This window comes from Canis lupus, chromosome 27 (assembly GCF_003254725.2).
Source record: "Canis lupus dingo isolate Sandy chromosome 27, ASM325472v2, whole genome shotgun sequence".
NCBI classification, from domain to species: Eukaryota; Metazoa; Chordata; class Mammalia; order Carnivora; family Canidae; genus Canis; species Canis lupus.
In genome coordinates, this window is record NC_064269.1 from 27,391,389 (window position 1) to 27,399,227 (window position 7,839).

A 7,839-nucleotide genomic window follows, 5' to 3' on the forward strand; every position below is an offset into this window, starting at 1 on the left:
TTTAATTTATTTTTATGTAACAAAATAAAGTAAGTACTGATTTGCAAAGCCAAGATTGAAAGGGAAATTGGGTATTATCTTGAAATCATGCTCTTTTCATGGCTAATTCCCATCTTTCTGCATAGTTGGTTCTTAATGACCCAGACTTTCTACATTGTAGCAGTTATAATCATGCTTGCTATCAGAATAACTGTGGCTAATTATAATCATAAGCAAATTTAAATATCATATTTATATGAATAATGATTCAGGAAAGAAACACTCTGGATGGAGAATTTATTCAATTAATAATAAAAATTTTAAGGATGTAAAGAAAATCTCTCAGAGCATGAAAATTTGAAGAGGACTTTGTAACTGTAAAATTTCCATTTTTCCTGTATGGTCAAACAAAGTCTGTGATCTGATCATAGTGTTTTCCAGCCAGGTGAGTAAGCATGACAAATAGAATCAACTTGACTCCATTAATATATATAGCTTATTGATCAACTCTGAGGAAGGGGCTGAACCTCCACTGGACTCAAAGAAATTAGTCTATGCTGTTTACATTTTGTAGATAAAACTAAAGCCCAGAAATCCTCACTAAACGGTCTGAAATCACACAGAGAGAAAGGTAATCATTTCAGAGCTGGGACCTACGAGTCTTAAATCACATCTTGAATTATTACTAAATCCTGTTCCAGCCAGTTTCCTGTTTTCTTGTTACTATTCTTTATTTTAGTTTGGCTTTGAAATACTTCTCATGTTGCATTCAGTGATTTATTTTCTATTACAATTAGATATAGTGATTAAAATGTCTTCCATTTTTGTATTTTCTGCACAAATGGATAACATCTAGACAGACTCCCCCTTCCCACACTCTATACTTTAAGTAAATAGGATGGAGTGGTCACAAACAATTTTATCTTTTGTTTCTCAAGGTTGAACTAAGAATGACCATAATATCCCAGGAAGGAACAAATACTAGCGGGTCAGGGTTTTTTTTGTTTTGTTTTGTTTTGTTTTCCTCTTTCTTCAATAAGCAAACCATCATTTAGCAACATAACAAAAAGTCTTATTGCAAAAGTATAGCTTAGTGTTATCAATGTTATCACATATATTCCATGACAGAGGACATAACATTAATTATCCTGCCAAGTAAAACCATAAATTTTAGGTACACTTCCAGTTCTTTCCTATTTTGAAGGGTCTATAAATTTCACGTATTGGGATATCAAGGAACAAAAATTCAGTAAACATAAAGGTCTTCCAATTATCCTACTTTAGAAGAGCTTCATCCAATATAATAAAGAAAATTGTATCTTAAAACATTTTTAAATATTGAAACTTTTAAAAACTATATCTACAAACTGTGGTCTTGGGGTTCCCAGGCTTCTATACATAATGTAATTGTGTAAAATAACAAATAGTGCAATTTAAAGCGTATTGTGACATCATTTTACATGTGCATACATTCTTCTGTAACTGAGCAAATGGATTAAATTAGATTAGTCTGTGATGGTGATTAGTGGAATTAAGCTATCTGAAGACTACACAGTAATTTAAATATTCATTTTATATAAGAATAACTGCTTTGTATCTACTTAGTTTTATATATTATACATAAGGATGTCATAACACAGAACTACTTATTTTAAACCTTGAAATATATTCAGAGTCGGAATTTTTCAAGTATAGAGAAAAAAAACAAAGACCGACTTTTGAACATGAGTTAATTTATAGGCATGTAAAAGTTTTTCCTAAGTACACAAGCACAACTGGAAAGCAACTTGGCAGATTAAGAAAACAACAACAAAGCAAAACTTGAAATTATTGTTGCTCATAAAAGGCACAAAGAGTAGAGATAATATAACAGGTAAATTACAAAGGATGGATGATAGATGATTGGTAATGAATGTGTGCTTGTGCTTGTCGTAGTTCCTCTCTTGCTATCCATATCTTTAAATGAATGTATTGATGATTCCTGAATGCCTTTCTGACCCCTATTTTCACTCTAGTTTACACCTGATTCTTTAATTGAGCTGTGAGAGCCAGGCACATAGTGTTCATTCAGTGTTTATTATGTAAATGAAAAATAATCAGCAGAAACAATAAAAATTTAGATGTTCAATAAATATGTTAATTAAAATGAATTTATGAAGCTAGAGGGACAAAGATCCTAGATATTCCAGAAAATAATCTTTTCCAAGACCAAACTGCAGTTCAAACAGTTAACTATATGGAAAAGTCACTAGAGCAACTTAGAGAAAAAGTAGAAATTTATCCAAGAATTTTTTGAATTTAGTATGATGGAAGTAGACTCATAAAATCTTATTTTTCCAATTAATAGCTTTTCCTGTTAAGGAATTTTTTTAATCTCAAGTTTTGCTTATTATATTCAAGTTCCCCTTATTAAAGAAAGAATTTGACTTCATAAACTTGAAGGAAACTACAGCCAGAAAATAATTCCTTCCTTTCTAAAATGGACTTTACTAGATGAATCTCTAAAGTGTTGGGAGTTCTGTGTAAATAAACAATGGGAAAGACCACTTATGACTCCTTTATTATACTAGAACTTGGAGCTCTAGCAGGTCACTGAGTACAATGACTGAATTTGGCTTCAGTGTAAGTGACTTGCTGTTAGCTCTCAAATAGCCTGGCATTACTCTGTGACTATCACTCAGACTTCACCCCAAAACACTCATAACACAGTAACATGCTTTTGATTGCTGAGGCAGAATCATTGGATGTCTCATATCCTCATGAGTCCCTTTTTATAGTGTAATGAAAATGTTCTTGCTAACATTGCTTTTAAACATTGCTGTTGTCTTTGTATAAAGTACTTTCTCCAAGTTTCCCAACCACGTTCTTGAGAGTCTCTAACATCTGGCTTCCATCTAACTCTCCACGTGCATCTCAAGCATCTCCAACCCCATCCCACCTAAGTTTTCCTTTCAGCCATAGTAAACCACCTACAATGCCACCAGCATTCTCTTTCCTCCTTCTAGCATGTGCATGTGCATGTGCATGTGCTATTCCTTCTGTTTCAACCCCCTTTTCCTTCCTGCATTGACCCATTTGATTCATTAAAACCTCTTGCCTGTCAAAAATTAAATTAGATACATCCTTCTCCCAATCAAATCTTCCATGAGCAGCAAGAGTGGATGAAACCCCTATCAAGCGTTTATTATGCAATATACCAACTGCCATATTATCTGTCTCTTCCTACTAGAACTGGAGTGTGGAATGCATTCACCTGGTATGCTGCCTTGTATATATGGTAGATACTCAATAATACATGCTGATGAGAAATGGATTTAGTGAGAAAGACATGTTAGAAGATCATATTTTAAAAATACATTCACAGGTAAAAAAGTGCCCTTCTGAAGAACTCAGGAGCCTGTTAATAGGTAACCCGGCGAAGGGAAAGTAAGGATATAGATTGCTAACCAGCTGACCTTAAAATAGGGAGACTTGTTCTAGAACATCTAGATGGGTTCATTGTAATAACAAAAGTCCCTAAAAGTGGAAGAAGTGATGTGATGTGAAAAGGACTCAACTCACCATTGCTGGCTTTGAAGAGAGAGGAAGGGGGCACAAGCCAAGAAATGTGGGAAGCCTCTTCTAGATTAAAAAAGGCAAGGAAAGGATATTCACTTCAGAAAGGAACAGAGCCCTACCAACATCTTGATTTTAGCCCAATGAGATCTGTGTCAGATATCTGACCTATAGATCTTTAAGGTAACAAATTTCTGTTATTTTAAGCCACTAAGTTTGTGCTGATTTATTATGGCAGCGAATAGGAAACTAACACAAAGACCTTGAGGTAGAGTAAAATTTATTGACAAAAAAATGCTAACCATTAAAGAAAAGTTTAATAAATTTTAATAACTTTTTACCTCAGCTATTTTGAGATATAAATAGCATGTAACTTTAAGATGTACAATTTGATGATTTGATCATGTACACATTGTGAAATGATTATCACAACAAAGTTAGTTAACACATCTATCACTTCATATAATTGCCTTTTCTTTTGGAGTTAGAACATTTAAGATCTACTCTTTTAGCAACTTCCAACCATACCATGCAGCATTAATCACCAAGGTGTATATAAGATCTTCAGAACTTGCTCATCTTATAACTGTAAGTTTTTTCTTTAACTAACATTTCCCCATTAATCAATTTAATAACTTCTTAAAAACTTCTGTTGATCAAAAGATTCATAAAGAAAGGAAAATACAAATCAGAAACTCTAGGAGAGATGTCCGAATCATATACAACAACAACAAAGTACTAGGTCTGCAGCATATAAAGAATCACTAAAAGAAAAACGAAAAAGTAATCCAAAACAAAAATAAACTTTACAAAATAGAAAATCTAAATGTGCCCCCAAAATATATGAAAATGTGCTAAACCTCAATAGTAATCAGGGAATGAAAATTAGAAACACAATGAAAGCAGATTGGCGAATATAATCTGAAAATCCCAAATGTTGTTGAGTTTGGGGAACAAGGGGAACTCTTATAGATCAGTAGTTGAAGTGCAAGAGGTGCAACCACTTTGGAAAATGGTTTGGTATTATCTATTCATCCCCTGATGGCTTAGCAATTTCACCCTTAAGTATAGGCTTGAGAGAAATTCAAGAATATGGTACACATACATACATACATACATATATATATATATATATATATATACACACAAAAATATATATCTGCATTTCTCATAATAGACCAAAATTAGAAAGAACCTATTGAAAGTAACTTAAAGAAACTGTAGTATATTCAAACAATGTAATGCTATACATAAATGTGAAAAGAATGAACTACTATCATATATAACAACATGGATGAATCTTACAAACATCTTATTGAATGAAAAAATTAGACATAATAGAATAAAATTAAAATTCCATGTACATGAAATGTCATTTATATGAAATGCCATTCATACAAAATTCAAAACTGATAATACAAATTATATTGCTTGGTAATTTTTTTTAAGATTTTATTTATTTATGAGAAAGAGAGAGAGGGTGGGGAAGAGCAGAAGGAAAGGGACAAGCAGACTCTGTACTGGGCATGGGCCCTGACACTGGGCTTCATCTCAAGACCTGAGCTAAAACCAAGAGTCAGATGCTTAACCAACTAAGCCACGTAGGCACCCTTTTTGTTTAGTAATTTATACATAGATAGTAAAAATATAAGGAAAAGAAAAAAGGATGCCACAAAATGGACAATGGTTATCTCTAGTCAATGGGGAAGATTTACATGATCAGTTGGCTTCGGGATAGTATTTCCTGACACGTGTTTGCTTTATTATTAGTCAATAAATTCAATATCTTTGTTGTACGTGCTTTCAATATGTACCTTAAATTTCACAATTGTCTAGAAAGAATAAGGATAAAAATTGAGTGGCATCATTAAGATCCAGGCTTGCAATACAACTTACTTACATCATCACTCTTCTGTCCACATATTTAAAATCTTTTGGTGAGAAACTATTTCTGAAAGCATAAAGTCAAACTCCTCAGTCTGACATTTCAGGCCACCTAGGATCTGGCCTAAAGCAACCACCCTAACCTTGACTATATCTCTTCACGTACCCTACCTGTCAGCCAGACCAAAGGACTTCCGATTCTATGATTATGTACTCAACTTTTTAAGACTCTAGATCTTTACTCACTCTATTCCCTCATCTTCTATCTGTCAAAATACACCATCTTTCAAAATAATACTCAAACACACCTACGTCATGAAGCTCTCTTGATTCCTAGTCTATGACCTTTGATTATTTAATACTCACCACAAATTTATTTATGTATTAGTTGTGTGCATTCCTAAAGTTTTAAAAAAATAATATCTAAAAGGAAAGTTTTTAATAATTTACTTTAGTTAGCAAATTTCATATTGCTACTAAAAGGCAAAGTTGGCAAACGATTTTTACTCCTATTTTTTTAAGCCATTAAGCATTCAAAATTGTACATCTGAAACTAATATAACACTGTATTTTAGGGATCCCTGGGTGGCGCAGCGGTTTGGCGCCTGCCTTTGGCCCAGGGCGCGATCCTGGAGACCCGGGATCGAATCCCACATCGGGCTCCCGGTGCATGGAGCCTGCTTCTCCCTCTGCCTATGTCTCTGCCTCTCTCTCTCTCTGTGACTATCATAAATAAGTAAAAATTAAAAAAAAAAACCAACACTGTATTTTAACTACACTGGAATTAAAATGAAATAATTATACATCAAGAGGAGAACAACAACAAAAACTGACTCTTTTGTGTCCTGAGATTCTCTTATGATTCTCCAATTCAAATATCAGAGAATAATAAACCAAAAAGACCATGATAATTTCAGGAAAAAAAAGAAAATTTCATCACCCAGGTGATGTTAATTTTCAGACTGTATATATTAGCTTGTTCAAGTCTCTACTTCACTAGACATAGAGGAACATTTCACATCAAACTACTTGGAAAGTAAGTTTCCAATGTTTTGTAGGTCATTTTGACAGACTTTGTTTTAAGCAAACATTTTAATGTCTGCTTACCTTAGAAATGTTCTTTCTGAGATTTTATAGATATATATCTTCCTTTTTCCAAAAGTTTACCATTTTTTAAAGAAATTTATATGAAATATGGAATTTTTTTTAATACTAGTATGAAGGTTTTCTGAGGTAAAGAAGCATTAGTCACTATTCTCATTATCATTTTCATTAGACTGGTGCTAAAAAAAAAAAAAAAAAAAAAAGTATCATACTACAGCAACTGAATCCTGTGAGCAAGAGTGGCAATTGGTACCAAATCTTATATACAAGGGCATGGTAGGTATTGAAATTAACTTCAACCAGGCATCTTTCTCTTGCATTCCTTCCCTCTTGTTCCATCTTCTTCTTTATTCTTACTTTGTTCATTTAACTGATTACTACTCATTTTGTTGAATTTTCAGGGTATATCAGTGTTCAAGGTGACAGTGATTGCAAACTGGCAAATAAAGGATAAACTAGAACAAGAAAAAGATTTGTGCTTGAGTGAATAAAGTTATTTTTCACTCTGAAAAAAAAACAAATTAACCCTGTTGTAGTTGGGGGTGGGGGCACCTCTAGGACTTCCAAACTTTCTCCTCAGTCATGGAACATCTTTGTTGTTGTTGTTTGTTGGTTTTTTTTTAGAGAGAGAGAAAGCATGTGCAAGCAGGATCTGGGGGTTGGAGGTTGGGGGGGATGCACAGAGGGAGAGGGAGAGAATCTTCAGCAGGCTCTATGCCCACCACAGAGCCCCACATGGGGCTTGATCTCACAACCCTGAGATCATGACCTGAGCTGAAATCAAGAGTGAGATACTTAACTGACTGAGCCACCCAGGTGCCCCATCATGCAACTTCTGATGGGTTTCAGGAAAAAGAAAAGAAACTACATGCTAGCAACTGTGCTTGCCAGAGTTACTTCTCTTAAGTATATATGGTAGCAGCACTTTTAGGGAACAGGCTTGAACAATGGAATGTAGAAAGAGCCCACAGCAGCCTCAGAGGTGAACACAAACAGGCCCATCAGGCAACCCACCTCAAAATAACCATAGGTCATAACTAACCAATGGACTATTTACAACCAGGCATAGTTACCAAAAAAGAGAAAATTCTACATGTCCCCATACCTCCTCACCTTTCCCTTTTAAATACAGTCTCTGCCCACTGCCTTGTGGCAGTCTCTGCTTTGGTGTCCTGCCTGCTGCTGCTCCCTTGCAGTGTATTCAGTAAACTTCTATCTCCTTTGTTCTGACTTGAGTGAATTCTTTCACCGCCTATGACACCAGCTTCCACCCAAAGTGGCCGTCACTCCACATTTGAGGGCCCCCATCTGATTAGA